Source organism: Sus scrofa, chromosome 7 (genome assembly GCF_054392235.1).
Source record: "Sus scrofa isolate SSC_HxYL_T2T_F1_AM1 chromosome 7, Sscrofa_HxYL_maternal_Yorkshire_Landrace_v2.0, whole genome shotgun sequence".
Classification (NCBI taxonomy): Eukaryota; Metazoa; Chordata; class Mammalia; order Artiodactyla; family Suidae; genus Sus; species Sus scrofa.
Genome location: NC_139389.1, coordinates 88,393,994 through 88,413,321, shown reverse-complemented (window position 1 = coordinate 88,413,321; position 19,328 = coordinate 88,393,994). Strand labels below are relative to the sequence as shown.

The following is a 19,328-nucleotide window of genomic DNA, read 5'->3' as shown; positions in this document are numbered from 1 at the left end:
TGCCCTAGAATATTTATAAAAATACCCTCTGAAACAAAATATTGTTCATCTCTCAGGGCATTATTCTGTAGGATCAAGGATTTTCTCTTGATCGTCTCACCAAAGGCTTTAAGTAGAAACGCCATGTGATTATATTTGCTCTCTAGACAGACAGCTTTGGAAATAGACTATATAATGAAATAGACGTGGGGACAAATGGATCAGAGAGACCATTCAGTAGCATTTTCAAAAGTCAAATTAGGAAAACAAAAGACAAAATGACAATGGAAATAAGTAAGGAACTGAACTGAGAAATATTTGAGAATAAAAACTGTGCAATCAGAGGTGGAAATTAAAGGACAGAAAAGAGTGCCACACAAGTGGTTAAACTGAGCACCTGGAAGAATGGTAACGATATTACTAGGGGGTTGGTATCAATTAGGACACTATGAATTCAATTTAGACATGTTAATTGAAGATGGCTTTCATTTGTGGATACAGCTTTGGATATATTACTCTGGAGGGATGAAGCTACAGATTCAGAATTCAAAATGCAGGTACTGGTTAAAATGAGTGAATTGATATTCAATAAAAATAAACACCTGTCACAAAACTCTGAGTTGCATGAAAAATTAAGCATGAGCAGAGGAGAAATGGGCACTGAGTTAATGAGAGGTATTCAGAAGTCAGAAAGTTAGGAGAATAATTATGGGAGGTCTGTCGTGGAAATGGTCTGACTACATTCGACAAATTAACAGAAAACTTAGTTTACAGCGGATCAAATAAGTTAGAGTTTATTTTTACCACATTACAAATCTGAAAGACTATGGCTGGCTTTGGTTATATGACTTAATACATCCTTTGGTTACTAGCTCCTTCCTAAATTTTCATTGTGTTACTTATATTATACAGATTTTAGAACTTTGTAGTTGCTGCACCTTTAGTCATACTGTTAGAATTAAATGCAGGGAAAAAAATTGACCATATAAAGGACCTTTTCTACATGAAGCTTTGTCTTTTCATTGAGGAAAAAAGCCCTTCAGCCACAACATTTGTTTATATCTCATTGAACAGATCTAGGTCACATGCACCATCTTAGACTAATCTATGGCCAAGAAAAATGGGACTATAGTAAATGACTTAGAAAAATCCTATATCATGCTCTCAACTTGGCATAGGGCTATTCTAAAATTCAGAGATTTCAGAGTTCCTGTTGTGGCTCAGTGGTTAACGAACCCAACTAGAATCCATGAGACATGGGTTTGATTCCCGGCCTCCCTCAGTGGGTTAAGGATCTGGCATTTCTGTGAGCTGTAGCACAGGTCGCAGACATGGCTCAGATTTTGAATGGCTGTGGCTCTGGCGTAAGGCCGGCGGTTACAGTTCATATTCAACCCCTATCCTGGGACCCTCCATATGCTGCTGGTGTGGCTCTACAAGACAAAAATAAATAAATTAATTAATTAATTAAAACTCAGAGATTTCAGTCCACTACTTGAGAAAATAGAATTTCAGTTGGCATAAGTGAGAAGACGATTGGCTTTATAAAAGCCAAGAACCTGACCACATAGGAAATTATAGAATCAAGGTAACAATAAACAGTATCATTCTGCAGGGAGGTCAAGGAAAATGATGATTGAAAATTGATTATTATATAATGGATTTATAATCCAAGGGTTTTTCCATAGACAATGAGTCTTGGAAATGGAATTGTTTTGACTTACTTATAAACCAAATGTGAGGGTTGCCAAAGAAGAGAAAAGGAAAATTAGAAAAGGAGAGAGTTCCTGTCATGGCACAGTGGAAACAAATCCAACTAGTGTCCATAAGGATATGGGTTCCATCCCTGGCCTCAGTGAGTTGGGGATCTGGCATTGCCCTAGGCTGTGGTGTAGGCTGCGAGATAGGGCTTGGATCTGGTGTTGCTGTGGCTGTGGTGTTGAATGATAGCTGTAGCTCTGATTCGACCCCTAGCCTGGAAATTTCCATATGCTATGGGTGTGGACCTAAAAAGCCCCCCCCCAAAGGATACAAGATTAGAGATCTGACTTATTTTAAACAAATTAACTATGATAATTCATAAAAGTAAGCAAAACGTTTAAACAAGTTTAATTGCTGGATTTTTGAGGAAGATCCAGGTGCACTTGAGGCTGCTGGCCTTGAAATGCATACTGCCATGGTTAGGAGTGTGAATTATGATGATCTAATACTCTGGTTAAAAATTCAGGCTCTGACACTTGGTCCACTCAGGACTCAATTTCTTCATTAATAAAATTACTCTAAGAAAACAGCATTTCTATATGGAAGTCTCAGATTTACATGAGATAGTGTGCTTAATACAAAGCTTTGCATAGAGGATGCAGCAATAAGTATCACCTGTTAATATTTGTCTAAATAACATTTTTACTCAGTCTTTGTATTCAAAACTTTATTGTATATAGAGTTCTATGAGCCCTTTGCTAATGTTTCCTGCATGAAACATTGCACAATCTGGGCACCTTAATTCCCTGGTAGATTACACAAAAACAAAACACGCACAGGTAAAGCAAGGTGAAACACACTAGACAGTTTCAGCTTGAAGATTTCTATTTGACCAGTGAAAGAAGAAATTCAGCTAAGGGGAATTTGCAATCTCATGTGAAAACATTAATGAGAGTGTGACAAAAATGACTAAGATTATTCACACGGCAGAACACCTAGGTAAGTGGGCAGGGAAAATGTCTAGAACCTTGATATGCAAAATAAAATTTAAAAGTCTGAAAATGGAATAGGACGGGAAGTAACCACATTTATCTGCATCCAAATTTTCAGAATTTTCAGTGCAATCATTCTTCTGACAACCATAATGTTTCTATATTCTTTCTTTTCCTTTCCCAACTAAGTGATCTATTGGAAGACAAGCTAGCAGGAAGAAAAGGAAATCTACCTCTGTACCACTGATTCTGACTTTTCATCATTTTCCACCCTCAGGTGATATGAAAATCAGCTCTTCTGCCCAAGACAATGGATAAACCAAATGATTCTGTGGTTTCCGAGTTTGTGTTGCTGGGACTCTCAGGTTCTTGGGAAACTGAAGTTTTTCTCATGATGATATTCTCCTCGATCTATTTAGGGATCATCCTGGGAAATCTCTCCATTCTGTTTCTGGTAATTTTTGATTCTCACTTACATTCCCCTATGTATTTCCTGCTTGCCAACCTGTCCTTCATTGATGTGGGTCTTTCCTCTACCACAGTCCCCAAGATGATTACTGATCTTTTAAAGGAACACAAGATAATCTCTTTCAAAGGTTGTATGACACAAATATGCTTCATCCACATCATGGGAGGAGTGGAGATGGTATTACTCATGGCCATGGCATTTGACAGATACACAGCAATCTGTAAGCCTCTTCATTACTCGAACATCATGAGTCCTAAAATATGTGTTTCCTTTGTCATCACTGGCTGGGTGATTGGGGTGATTCATGCTATGTCTCAATTTGCTTTCATTATAAACTTGTCCTTCTGTGGTCCTAACAAAGTTGACAGCTTTTACTGTGATTTTCCCAGGATCATAAAACTTGCATGCACAAACGGAGCCAAGTTTGAGTTTATTGTTGCTGCCAACAGTGGCTTCATGAGTATGGGAACCTTCTTTCTGCTAATCCTTTCCTACATCTTCATTTTGGTCACTGTCTGGAACTGATCTTCAGGAGACTTATCCAAGGCATTTGTCACTCTGTCAGCTCACATCACTGTGGTGGTCCTGTTTTTCACTCCATGCATGTTTCTCTATGTATGGCCTTTTCCCAGATCATCAGTTGATAAACACCTGTTCATTGCTGACTTTGCTATCACCCCTACCTTAAATCCCATCATATATACATTAAGGAACAAAGATATAAAGGTACCCATAAAATGATTGCTCAAACAAGGACATTAAGTCAAATTTTGCTGATTGGATTTATTTTGAAGCTCAAAAACTCTATATCCAACTGCCTTGTGGATATCTCTACTTAGGCAGCTGAGGTTGATAACGGACAAAATTGACTAAATCATCTACCTCACTGGACAATATTCTACTATTTCTGTAGAGCATATATTTGTTACTTCTGCTAACATGGTATACATGAATCTACCATGTTCTTATTTTATTATTTTAGCAGGCAGCAGCATATCTACAAAATAATAGTTGAAATTGAAATTGTTACTATTTTGTTAATAATAAAGCATGTAATAATATCCCTTCAGCTTGCCATAAAATTAGGTCTACAGTTTCCTACCCAAGAAGCTATTCTTCATAGGAAATATATTCCACACCGAAGGTAAAAATATCCCATAGCAATTGTCAAAGCAGAAAATGCACTGTTTGTTTCATTGTGGTCTTACTGTATTTCAGGCCCTAATTAGAATTTTAATCAGTTTTAGCCATGAAGAAAAATCCGATCACAGATAGTGATGTTTTCAAATGTTATATATCTTATAATCTATAACAATCCCTTACCTTCTTCCTTACTTCTCTTCCTCCCTCACATTTAAACTAAAATTATCAGTATTTCCATATCACCTTTCCATTTATACCAAATGGGATTTTCTGGAAGTATTGACAACTTTCCAGAAACATTAAGAGATGCTTCTCAGCCATTTCCTGGAACTTTTGGATTCTCAAGAGCAAAACACCTTCTTGCACCAAAAGGGATGTTTTCTGCATAGTCCAAGATCTCCCTATATATTTAGATTCAGAAATGTCTGTTCTCACTTCATGATCCACAATTATATATTAAGAGTTGGCCCTGGACAGAGATCTATGATGTTAATTACTAGAACTTTCCAAACAGGGAATTGGTTAATAATGACATAGTTTGCTAAGACTTTCTGCAGCAAGAACGTGAAGAACCATATGGAAGAAAGATTCAGAATGTTATAAAAAACAATTATTTTCATGAAAACAGAATTAAGATTTGAGAGTTTTATAAAACCAGAATGGCAACACCGAAGTTGCACTCAGAGGAGCTTAGACGCACACCCTAGACAGGGGCTTCCCAGCTCTGAAACTTGTAAGATATGCTGAGAAACAGACTTTCAACATCAGACCCATTTCATGGAAGATTAGGTCCTAAGGTGTCAATGTGAGGTCCTGACATTTGAAATATATCCAGTTTCTCTGATTTTCCCTTCGATTTTCATATATTTTTACACCCTCTACATGGAAAGTTCTGTCTCAAATATTTGAAGATAAAAATATAAACTCTTGAAACTTAAAGATTTACCTCTCCAACCTTAAATATTCTATTCTTTATAAAAAATTATTCCTAAAGCATTCTTTCACTGGGTTCTAATATGAATTGATTTTAAATAATTAATTTAATATTAGTTTTATCAATTAATTTTATAGTATTATTAATACTCTATCATCTGTATATCAACACACAATACTAGTAACACCTTTCATGGAAAGTGTTGAGGGTATAAATCAGGCATGGTCTTTGGTATAATCAACATCACTCAGGATCCCTTTCAGCTGAAATGTCCAGGAGTGAACAGACTATGATCTATGGCAGTATTTAATATACCTTTTTGACCTCTCTAGAGAAAATCAGATCCTTCAAATTCTGATATTTTCAAATTCCAGTATCATTTTCCAAACTTTGCCACCTGCTGGCAAGTTCAAAGGCAGAAAAGTACTTTTGCACACATTAAGGGTGAATGTAGTCTAAATTAGACCTAAACTTTCAACAGCTTGTAGCAACATTAATGATCAATACATTCATACAACTCTTTTCATATTGCACACTCTATATTTCATCTTTTTGAATAGGCTTCTTATGAAGAATTGCATTATTAAATGGACAATTAACCATATGATCCCCAAATCTCACTCTGATATTTATTAAATTTAAATGAAAGGTTTAACACATAAATGTGTACAAGGATATTCACACAGATTTATTCTCAATCACTAAAAATTGGGAAAATAACTCAAATTTTCAAAAGTGGACATATCCATGCAATGGAACACTACCTACCAATAAAAGGAAATTACTAATTCATGTTTCAAAATGGATGAATCTCAAGTGCAGAGTGAGAAAAGTCAAATGCAAAAGGCAACAAACAGTATGATTCCATTTTTATAGTAGTTTTGGAAAAAGAAACTACAGAGACAGAAAAGAGACCAGCGGTTTCTTACAACATGGGTATTGTGTGTGGTTGAGTAAAAAGACCATAGGAGAATCTGCTGTGAAGTAAGAGAGTAGTGTAGCCTTGTCCAATGGTACCTGAAAATAAATTATGAAATAGATATATGTATATACATACACACAAAACTCTCATTGGTCTTTCATTTAATAACTATAAGATTTATGGATGTTGCTTAGTCTCTTTTGTCTGTTTTCGGCTTTGTAATAAAGCTAAGTATCATCATGATTTTGTGAGGTGATACCTGAAAAGTGTGTTGTAACAACCAAGCAATGAATAAGCATGGAATCTTTATGTTCTCAAAAACTGAGATGGTTTTGGACTCTAGACCTCAGGGCACAAAATTGCTCATAAACCAAATAAATTCATTTAAATGTTTTGAGATCTATAAATCAAAGTGATAAACAAAACTTTGAAAGGGAGAAAATGAGATACTAAAGAGGGAGGAGAGGGGGCAGGAACAGCAAGACACAAGAGAAAAAAAGGAAATGAAGATTTAATAATAATAGTCTTTCATATTTATTTAATCAACACTGCAAGCAAAAAAAAGTTAAAAAAAAAAAGAACAACTCCAGTGTCATATGTTGATATGTACACTCACCACTTTTGGTAGGAATGGTAACAGAAGGATGCACCACAAGATTGACAGTTGTTACCTTCAAGAATGGATGAGATGGGAAAAGAACAAATGAAGCAGGGTTTCAATATGTGCTTGAAATATATCTTACTGATTCTTGGAAACTTATTAATATTTCATTCATTTATTATTTCTCTAATAAAGTACTAAATTAAAAACAATCCATCTGCTATTTTTTCACCACACAGAGAAACACCTATAATATTTTTAACACCCAAACTAGTAACATTCAGAACTCTGTTCAAGGTAGCATTGAGAATATTGACACCGAATATTCCTCTTATGTCCCAGGAAGCAGAAGTTCAAGTTGGCCCCTAAGTCACAAGCATAGCTCCAAAGTGACAAGGCTCAGCTGCCTGTCACTTGCCCATCCAAGTAAATCATCGAAGTTCTGCTGGGACTAGCTAGATTGGATGTCTTAGTTCACTTTATGGCATGATAGACACACAGCAAAAGGAAGAAAGTTATATCCCCAAAATAAACAATAAAATATGTAAAACTTCCTTCTCTTACATTTTTAGTTGTAATTAACTGGATTTAATCCAGCTTTGAAAAGGGTACATTGTTGCCTTTTGCTCTCAAAACCCAACTTTTCCTTAGGGAAAGCTGAAAACTAAGGATCCCCAAGGAGTGTGACAGGGAAAGGCTTTCCACATACTCGACTTTATTTAAAACACAGATATGGAGGGTTCCAAACTCAGGGGGTACTCTTTAGAGTGCATATTTGCCACAATGAGAAGGACACACTCCCAGCAATACTGGTCATGGCAGAAAATTCACTGGACTTTATTTTAAAGTACAGGTAAAGACTAGAGTAAGCCTTTTCAGTCAGGGATGAACTGTGTAAGTAAGTACATCCCAAACTATCTGATTTTTGAGCTTTCGCTTTCAATGCTTCCCTTATTTTAACATTTAATTTTCCTCAACAGCATTTTTTCCATACTTATCTATAGAGCTTATAGTTCCAAATATGTTATTTTCTTAATGTGCTTATAGGAAAGATTATGGGTTTTCTGTCCCAAATAATCCCTGAGATTTTTGTATTCCTAATAGCACTTTCACACACACAGCACTTTCACACACTAACAAAAAAACACAGCCATAAATGTTCCCAGATGGGCGAGTTGGTGAGGCAGTTCTCACACTCTCCTACTTGTCCTGATAATTTCAAATTCCTTTTGTATTTAGTCATTGTATGATTAAACAAAGTAGTAAATGGAGAAAAGCCTCAGTCAAACATTAATGAGACAAATTACCATATAATCAAAAGACAAAAGCTGAATTGATACTAATATACACCTGCACCTCTCTTTATTTTGTTTTTAGAAATCTTGTTTACCTATTATTTATTTAAGAAACATGTTTTGTGTGAGAAATGAAACCTTAGATTATTAGACTAAATAGAATTTGAAAAACAAAACAACTCTAACTTAGTTTAAAACTATGCGTTTTCCTTGCAGAAGATATAGATTCAAGACTTGGAGAAATTGCTTATGGAATATATTACTGCTAACATTTTTGATCAGAATGTTTATTTTTGATACCCAAAAGAACTGTCATTCTGAAGGGTAGTGTTTTTGACCTGCCCTTCTATATTTAAGTAGCTCCTCCTATTAGCCTCAAGACCATGGCCACATGTAACTTCAAAAAATTTATTTTCAATGTTGAGCTCAATACAATGATATAATTTCAGTTCTGCACATGAGAAGAATTTTTCTGCTATCACCTTAACATTAAGTTGCTTTCCGTCTAGATGCTTCTGGTTCATCTCCTGGTCACATTAGCATTGTTCTAAATGGAGGATGCAAACCACTCTGTGGTGTCTGAGTTTATTTTCCGTGGACTTTGTAATTCAAGACAGCTCCAGACCTTCCTCTTCCTGCCATTTTCCACTCTCTACCTGATGACTGTGGTGGGAAACCTTCTTGTCGCGCTCTTAATCATCGCTGACTCTCATCTCCATTCCCCCATGTACTTCCTCTTAGCCAATCTCTCGTTTGTTGACTTCTGCCTTTCCTCAGTAACCACCCCTAAACTGACCACGGACTTCCTAAAGGACAGTAAGACCATCTCCTTTGGAGGTTGTGGGACCCAGATTCTCGGTGTGATTTCTTTGGGGGTGGTGAGATGGTACTGCTTGTAACTATGGCCTATGACCGCTATGTGGCCATCTGCAAGCCACTCCATTACTCCCACATCATGGACAGACACAAGTGCATCTGGCTAGTTTTGACATCGTGGATTATTGGCTTTCTGCACGCCATGAGCCAACTAGCTATGATTTTAGATCTTCCTTTCTGTGGACTCAGAGTCATGGACAGCTTTTTCTGTGATATCCCTCTGGTGATCAAACTAGCCTGTACGGACACTCATACTCTAGGAATAGTGATAAATGCTGATAGTGGGGTCTTGGATACCACTTGCTTCATTCTCTTGCTGATCTCCTACACCTATATTCTAGTAACTGTCCGCCTTCACTCCAAGGATGGGGCCTCCAAGGCACGCTCGACCTGTACGTCCCACATCTCTGTGGTGGTGCTGTTCTTTGGACCCTGCATCTTCATCTATCTGTGGCCACCCAGCATCAGTTGGGTGGACAAGTTTCTTGCTGTGTTTTACACAGTAATCACGCCTCTCTTGAATCCAGCCATTTATACAATGAGAAATAAAGAGATTAAGAATGCACTAAAGAGACAGATAAGTCAGCATGTGCATTCAGAGTAATTTTTAGATCTTTCACATAATCAGCAATTTTGCTGAGTTCTCCATAATTTGGATACATTTTGACCTGTTAGCTGAACTGAAAATATGTTCAAATCTATAAGCTATGAGTATTCTCATGTGTATGGTTCATGTTTATTCCATTAACAAACTATTTTCAAAAATCCAATACTTAGATTTTTAACTCTTGTTAAAAATAAAAATTTGCATAAATATTCCTTTGTTTATGATCTAAAATTACTACCTAAAAATAAATAATAATAATTCCTACCATTTATTTTATATTACCTATATTTTCAACACCGGGTTAAGCAGTTACCTGATTTATGTATTTTTTAATGAAACATTTTGATTCAATTATCATTATTCTCAGTTCTAAGAATACATGATTTATCTAGTTTAACTTTAAATTAGCTTGACGATAAGGAAGATACCTGAATGATTTGCATCCACTTAGAAAACAAAATATAAATGAATCAAACCACAATATTTGTATACCACAGTGTAATCTCTGTGATTCAAGTTTCGAAGTCTTAACTATGGTTTAAAGGTGACATTTCCATTGAATTTTTTTTTCTTAAATAGGAAGGGAGAAGTGTTTCCAATGGTTTGAAATATTATTTCTTTTTTATATTAATAAATAATTTTATGATAATTATTTTACCTACATTAAAGAAATATCATCTTGCTATCAAGCAAAAGAAATTTAGAGTGATGAGAGAAAAGCCCACAGGAACCATTGCAAGAAAAAATATTTTTATATAATAATATGGAAACTTTCTACAAATGAATAAAAAGGATAAATAACCCAGTGGAGGGGAAATGGGCAAAAGATACAAATATGCATTTATTTCACTGATGAGAAATACTAACAGACACTAGATCTTCGACCTCATGAGTCAGCAGTTAAATGCAACTTAAGTCATAATGAAATGGTATTTAACAGCTTTTAAATAGTTTTTCTACAAAGAAATCAAACTACAATAATTGTTGTTGAAACTCAATATTCATGAAAATTTCATGCACTGCTGGCAGGTGTAAACTAATTTAACTACTCTGAAAATGTTTGGTGTGTAAAGCTGAACATGTGAATAAACTATATCTCAGTAATTGGCTGCCTGCATTCCTCCGTGTCCATATGCCTATTCTCCCCATTACTAAGAAAACACCCCTCAAATTTTAGCTGGACACATCGCCTTTGACCTACATGATAGATTTCCTAATCTCTACAGACAATGGTGGCTAAATGACTACATTCTGGCAGAATATGAGAAATGATGTGTGTTCCTTTCAAGTCATCATTTTAAGGTCATCAGCTCCAGATCCTTTGCCTATCTCGGTGGATAGAGAACACCTTTAGCAGATGCTTTGCAGTCAGTAATGGAAGCCACAATTTGAGAGGAGCAGAGCCAGCGCTCCAGAAGAAGGAAACAGATGGACTCCAGAAGAAGACCAGACAACTTGAATGGTATTGATAATGTTCTATGTAACATCTAACCATTGTTCATTTGTGCATTTTTCTTCTAATCTTACTATTTTGTTTGCTACACTTCAAATAGTATATATGCAAAGTTAAGGGAAAAAATTAATGAAAGGCTTTTCTTTGGCCTTCCACAAAACAAACAAACAAAAAACCTACAATACAATGCAACTGCTCATTCATTCACTGAAGCTTTCAGATAGGTCATGTAGTACTGGGCTTTGTACCTAATTAACTTCTCTTTCTAGGGGTGTCTTTACCTGACACCCCTTCAAAAAATATATATGTACATAGACACTTATATCATACTCAGATAGTATAACATACACAGAATGGAAATGCAAGCAGTATCGTGTTATTGCAAGTTCACATATAGTGGGCAAGACCTGTTATGTCAGAATCTTAAGATCTTTTTATATGCAATTGTCTGTGTAATGGGGCATGTTTCATAACCCTGGATGATGTTTGTCATTTGCTGAATAAAATTATATTGACAAGCCTTTAGAATATATTAATTTCTATTTTATTCCTGTGAACAGAAGTAGAAAGTTGGAATTTCTTGGGTCAAATTTCTATACCAATACCTAAAAAGTTATCTCTATGCCAATGAATTAAAGCACTCATGACAAAAATATGAAAGATCTAATAAAGATATAAAAATAATTACAGCTAGAGTTAGCAGTTTCCTAAAATATTAAGAAAAACATAAAATATGAGCTATCTTAACAGATGTTTGTAGAAATTTACATTACCCCCCAAACCAGATGATCATGAAAGCATCACTCAAATCTGTATATAGACATACATGGGAACATAATGGCTTCCTGAATTTTTCTTAAGTGATATTATCTTAGTTGTGCTCATTAATGTTAATCTTAGTTTTAGAAGCCACCATTGATTCAAAAGTGATTTGAAGCCGACCTGTAACTTCCTTTCACACCTCTTTATGGGAGGAATATAACAATACTGTGTCCTGATTGAGTCCTCGGAGACTATATAATTGATGCTGGTGGACTACAAAACGAGGTCCTACTGTCCATTTGGTTTAAAGCATATAAATTTCAATTCATGTGCAATTCAACACAAGTCTAAGTGATCCACATTTCAAAATACCCACAATGGAAAGTTTTTTAATATTGTCTTAACCTAATACTAATAAGAATATAATAACTATAAAAGAACATATGGAATGCAGCTACAGCCATGTTTGCAAAGACTTTATTATACATGCACATATTTTTAGAAATTAGAATATGTATGCCAATGATCCAAGTATCCATATCAAGAAAATTAAACTACAGAAAGTAGAAGAAAGAAATTATACAAATAATACTGAAATTTCATAATGCAAACAAATGAACAAAACCAAAGGTGGTTATTTAAAAAGAGCAACAAAATTGACAATGCATTAATAAGGCTGATTAAGCAAAAAGAGAAAAGGCAATGCCAGAAATGGAAAGGGAGACATCTCTATAGATACTACAACCTTTAAAAAATATTACAAAATTTTATTATGCAAACCTTTATACCAATAAATACTAAAATTCACGGGCAATGGGAAATTTCCTCAGAAAATAAAACTAGCTACTAAAGCAAGAGCATCTTTATAATAACATATTATACAAATTGAACTTGAAATTAAAAAAATTCTCTCCCATGTATTATAACCTCTCAACTCTGCTTTCTGCATCTCCACTCTGCTATCTGCTCCTGGGATTCTGCAAACAGCAGTTCTCTTTTCCCATCTGGCTCCACTTTATTCTCTGAAGATAGGCCTTGCTAGAGAAAGACTGCAAGGTTACAGGAGGGAGGGACTCCCTCTTCTTTTCTTTTCTGGGATTTCCCTCTTCCCCTGTGCCTGTGTGAGCATTACCACAGCTACCATGGTAATTGCCCTTTCCTATGGCAAGAGCTGAACCCAGGGTGCAGTTTTCCAACAGGTGCAGAACTAGTCTTGTCATGCTCCTTTAGAGGTAAGAGCACCAGCAAGCTGGCACCTCAAGCTGGCATCTTCAAAATCTGGATCCCACAGTCTATGGAGCCTCTCTTCTGAGTTCAGAGAAAAAGCAGGAGCCAAGATAAATGCCCTCCAAGAAGGGATTTTCACTCCACAGGACCCCTCTTCCTTGATCCTCCACCCCTAAGGGTGGTGGTAACTGCTACCTACAGTGTCACCTTTCTGATAATAGTGTTCTTTTTATCCTCTCAGATAGCCTGTTAACAACATTAAACCTGATTAACCTTTATAGTAAACTCTTTTCAAATAATGTGTTTCCTCTTTTCTGACTGATCCTTGACTGATACAGCCTCCCACATAGAAAAGTGCAGGACTAAATGGTTTCCCTGGTGAATACTGCAAAGCTTTTAAGAAAGGAAAAGGAAACTGTTTACATAAATTTCTGTTGAGAAGAAAAAAAGTAGAAACACCTTTTTGGGGAGGGGGAGGTGCAGATTTGGTTTATCAAAATTATCCATTGTCAAAACTATTAATAACTGAAATGATAAAGGCAGCTACAAGGAAAACGTCAAGCACAAAGAATTCTGACAGCATCAATTTAAGTCCCCTATTTTTCATAGTATTTATAGGTTGCAGCCTGAAGCAGATATAACAAATGAAAACTCAAACTTAATAATTCATGTATAGCATCATTTTATTTTTATTTTTTGGTGATGGATTTCTTTTATTTTTTAAATTTTTTATTATAACTGACTTACGCTCTTCTGTCCATTTCTGCTGTATAGCAAAATGACCCCGTTATACATATACATACATTTCTTTTTCTCACATTATCCTCTATCATGTTCCATCACAATTGATCCCATTGACCATCCATACCAAATGCAACAGTTTTCATCCAACCCTAGACTCCCAATCCACCCCATTCCCTCCCTATTCACTCTGCAAACACAATGTGAACTCCCTGTCCATGATTTTTTTCTGATTTGTGGATAGATAATGTGTGCCATATTTTAGATTCCATATATAAGTGATATTGTATGGTGTTTGTCTATCTGACTTACTTCACTCTGTATCAGTGTCTCTAATTCAATCCATGTTGCTGCAAATAGCATAATTTTGTTCTTTTTATAGCTAAGTAATATTCCATTGTATATATGTATGAGATTAGCCTAACCCAATCATCTGTCGATGTGCATTTAGGTTGTTTCCATGTCTTGGCTATTGTGAATAGTGCTGTGATGAACATACAGGTGCATGTATCTTTTTCAAGCAAATATTTGTTCAGATATATGCCCAGGAGTGGGATTGCTGGGTCATATGGCTGTTCTATATTTGGTTTTCTGAGGTCCCGCCATACTATTTTCCATAGAGGTTGTACCAATTTACATTCTCACCAACACTGAAGGAGGGTTCCCTTTTGTCCACATCCCTTCCATCATTTGTTGTTTGTTGACTTGTTAATGATGGTGATAACTGATGTGAGGTGGTACCATTTCAAAAGGAGGTTTACTTTGGTCATAAAACAGCTTCAATTTTTACTTTGATAATTACACAGCTCACTGAAGTTTTTTAGATGACTCTATTAAAAAAGTTATAAATACTAGGCTGATATAACATTAGCAAACTTGGTAGTTCAAGGGTGTTCAGCTAAAAGGATGAAGTCTCCCCATTATCATTCCATTCGTATCTACCATCAAGAGGCTCAATTAAAGATTAAGTCTTTATCACTTGCATCATTTGAAACTGTTTTCCCCCATTCCATAAGTTGTCTTATTGTTTTGTTTTGTTTTTTATGGTTTCCTTTGCTGTGAAAAGCTTGTCAGTTTGATTAGGTCCCATTGGTTTATTTTTGCTTTCAGTTCTGTTTCCTTGGGATATTGTCCTAAGAAAACATTTGTGTGGTTGATGTCAGAGAATGTTTTGCCTATGTTCTCTTCTAGGAGTTTTATATACAAACAACTTATACAATTCAACAGCAAAAAACCCAACAACCCAGTAGACAAATGGGCAAAAGACCTGAATAGACATTTCTCCAAGGAAGATATACAGATGACCAAGAGCCGCATGAAGAAATGCTCAACATCATTGTTAGAGAAATGCAAATCAAAACTGCTATGAGGTACCACCTCACACCAGTCAGAATGGCTGTCACTAATAAGTCCGCAAATAAAACATGTGGGAGAAGGTGTGGTAAAGAGGGAACCCTTCTACATTTTTGGTGGGAATGTAAATTGATACAACCACTACACACTGGAAAAACAGTATGGAAATACCTCAGAAAACTAAGTGCAGAACTACCATATTACGCAGCAACCCCACTCTTGGGCATACATCCGAACAAAACTTTCCTTAAAAACACACATGCACCTATATGTTCATGGCAGCACTATTCACAATAGCCAAGACATGGAAACAACCTAAATGGCCATCAACAGATGAAATGGACTAAGAAGATGTGCTATATATACACAATGGAATACTACTCAGCAATAAAAAGGAACAAAATATATGCCATTTGCAGCAACATGATGGAACTAAAGACTCCATAAGTTAACTAAGTCATAAAGAGAAACACAAATACCATATGGCATCACTTATATCTAGAATCTAATATAAGGCACAAATAAAACCATTCCACAGAAAAGAAACTCATGGACTTGGAGATCAGACTTGTGGTTGCCAAGGGGACAGGAAGGAAGTGGGATGGACTGGGAATGTGGGGATAAGAGATGCAAATAATTGCACTTGGAAATGGATAAGCAAAGAAATCCTGTATAGCACTGGAAACTATTTCTAGTCAATTGTGATGGAGCATGATGAAGGATAATGTGAGAAAAAGAATGTATACATACATGTGACTGGTTGATTTTGCTGTACAATAGAAAATTGACAGAACACTGTAAACCAGCTATAATGGAAAATATAAAAATCATTATAAAAAAAGGAGGGTCCATATCTTTGCTACTGTACAGAGTGCAGCAATGAACATTGGAGTACATGTGTTTTTTAGAGTCATGGTTTTCTCTGGATAGATAGGAGTGGGATTGCTGGATCAAATGGTAGTTCTAGTTTTAGTTTTCTGAGGAATCTCCATATTGTTTTCCACAGTGGTTGCACCAATTTCCATTCCCACAAACAGTGTAATAGGGTTCCTTTTTCTCTATACCCTCTCTAGCACTTATTGTTTGTAGACTTTTTGATGATGGCCATTTTGGCCAGTGTAAGGTGGAACCTCTCTAATAATGAGTGATGTTGAACATCTTTTCATGTGTTTTTTGGCCATCTGTATGTCTTTTGGAGAATTGTCTATTTAGATCTTCTGCCCACTTTTTCATTCGACAGAGGAGTGGATAAAGAAGATGTGGTACCTGTACACAATGGAATATTACTCAGCCATTAAAAGGAAAGAAATAATGGCATTTGCAACAACAGGGATAGACCTAGAAATTATCATGCTAAGTGAAGTCAGTCAGACAGTGAGACACCAACGTCAAATGCTATCAATTTCATGTGGAATCTCAAAAAAGGACACAATGAACTTCTTTGCAGAAAAGATACTGACTCACAGACTTTGAAAAACATATGGTTTCCAAATGAGACAGGTTGGGGGGTCAGGGATGCACTGAGGGTTTGGGATGGAAATGCTGTAAAATTTGGTTGTGATGATTGTTGTACACCTATAAATATAATAAAATGTTATAAGTCATTAAACAATAAATATAAAAAAAGGAGGGTCAATTAACATACTTTCAAGAGGATTGACCAGATCATTTCTATATTTCCTTCTAAATATTTTTTTCATTCTCCAATATGTCCACGAAACAAAAAGAAGGGGTTTCATACCAAATGCTAATAACCCTTTTTCCCAATTCATTTATGAAGCCAATATGAATTTGACATGAAAACGAAATAAAAACATAAAGGAAAATTCACCCTTATGAACATAGAGGCAAAGGCCAAAACAAAATAATAGCAAATAAAACGGAACAATATGAAGAATAATGTGTTACAGAAATTAGTTTTACACCAGAAGTGTAAGGATGATTTTAACAATCAGAAATCAATCACCAGTTTAAGAAAAAAGAGAAAAATCATACAAACATCTCAATAGAGAGAGAAAGAGCATTTGATAATATCCATTAAATTTTCAAGATAAAATGCTTAGATTTAGGCTTAGAATGAAAACTACTAATCTGATAAATACACTTAAAAATATCTCTAGCACAAGTTATGGTTAATGATGAAATATTGGAAGCTTCCCTAAGCCTTAAGATTGTAAATGAGAATAACATACATACTCTCAACATTGATGGTTGGCATTCTATGGATAGTCTGGTCAGTTAAATAAATCAAGATAACTAAATAAAATCTATAAAAAGAGAGAAATAAACTGCTATTCTTCACAGATAATTTTTCATTTAAAAGTTATTCAACACTTCTACAGACCCCTCAAGTCTAGGAGAGGCTACATACTTATAATAGCATTTAATACACAATATTACCTATTTCATTTGTTTTCCTCAATAGATGGTAAGCTCAAATGAGCACATCAAGGAGGCACTGCTGGAGAAGAAAGATGAATATAAAAGTAGTTTTCATAGTGTTTTAGAAGCAAACAGTCACCAGAAAAGAAAAATAGGCTACTTTCAAAAGAAAAGCAAAAGTACCAGATCCACAAAAGATCAAAAGCTTCAAATGGTGTGGCATCTGCTATATGCTAGGGACAGAATACCTAACACTGCACTCAGCCTTAGCAGGGCACCACTCATATCTCCTTTCAAGAAAAACCTGGCTTCAAGGAAGGTACTTACCTGACAGCTTCTATCCATTGCAATTTCACATTCTACCACAACATTCAGGGGCCCACTCAACCCAGGTTGCTCCCAGCCAGTGATCAAAAGAGTGGGTGTACCAGAGCCAGGACAATCCTGTAATGGACAACCCTGACCTGAAGCTCCCCTCATCAACCCAGCTGAGACTTTCTCCAAACTGCATCACAGTCTGAGGCTACTCCACCCAATCCTCTCTCTTTCCCCCTTCTTATTCCACTGGAGCCACACAATGAAGTCTTTCCTTCATGGATATTTCCCCTCACGGATATGTTCCTAAGACACATCTTACAATTCTGTCATGCTGGATCCTTCACAGAGTGTCAGAGCTGACCCATAACATGGTTTTGAACACTAACCTATCTGGGATCAAAATGCTTCACAAGAGTACCGGAGTTTAAAGGATTACCCCCCAAAACTGAGTGGTCGAGCAGCAAAGAAATCTGTCTCAGATACCACATCACCTCCCCAATCCCCATTACAAATGCTATTGTGGTAGAACGCAGTGTAAGTGTGGGTCATTCATTTTCCTCGGAATGATGATACTATCACCCTAGAAACAAAAAGTAAATGGGATTTTCTATTTAGTAATAATACATGAATCAAAATGTTTATGCTTCTAAACTAGTGGCTATAGAAAACTGATCAATACTCTTGACTTTGTCAAGTCAGTTTAGACAGTAAATCATATAACTGCATATTCACATTGCTCACCTTTCCTTGTACTCTGTACTCCTAAAATGAGGAGGAGAGCAAGTAATCAATAGAGCGCATAAACTTAATTCCTTAATGCTGAACCTGTGGCCTCTCCACTCTATAATCAGACCTGGCAAGAAACAAAAAATACTTAGGGATTCAAGTTTGCAAAGAAAAAAGTCCTCAGCTAAGCTGTTCCTGCTCTCTTTTCTTGTCTTGATTTTTCCAATTCTACACAATTAACATGTCATACACTGCACTGAAATCGTACTGTTCTCAGACTCATTCCATTCTCATCATTTTGTAATCCACTAGTAGTCTAGTTCTACATAAATTGGTCAATATGCATATGCCATAAAAAGTTCTGTGTGCCATTTTGGCCAAAAAGGACTGCTGTCCTGGAGCTAATACACCTAGAAAATAGATTCACTGTAATTAAATAGTTTCTGTTGACTTAAGACAGGAACTGCAACATTTCCTTGCAAGAAAGATCCCATCCCACAGCTGCACTATGTTTAGATACTTACAAGGCAGCTGGACAAAGGGAGATAAAATTATGTATGCATGTATGTGTAACTGGGTCCCCATGCTGTACAGTGGGAAAAAAGTGTGTTTGGGGGAATAACAATATAAAATAAATTAAAAAAAAAAGTTGTACAAATAGAAATCAAAAGCAATCTTGCCATGAATCCCTAGACAGAATATTCTGTTAGTAAGTGGTTTATGAAGACTCTAAAAAACACCACTTAAACATACATTCAACTCATAAACACATGATGCCTTCTTTCCAAAACAAACATTTCTGTCTTTCTAAAATTCCAAGTAGAATAATTTTCAGTATTAAATCTCC

The 19,328-nt window shown here is 35.8% G+C and overlaps 1 long non-coding RNA gene and 2 pseudogenes across 1 annotated transcript in view; 2 read left to right on the top strand and 1 right to left on the bottom strand.

Annotated features, from left to right (window-relative positions):
• Positions 1 to 19,328, bottom strand: part of LOC146401733 (uncharacterized) — a 279,104-nt gene that overhangs the window by 112,368 nt on the left and 147,408 nt on the right. The gene's annotated exons all lie outside the window — the stretch shown is intronic.
• On the top strand, positions 2,983 to 3,918 carry LOC110259127 (olfactory receptor 4F3/4F16/4F29-like; annotated as a pseudogene).
• On the top strand, positions 8,588 to 9,516 carry LOC100156341 (olfactory receptor 4K15-like; annotated as a pseudogene).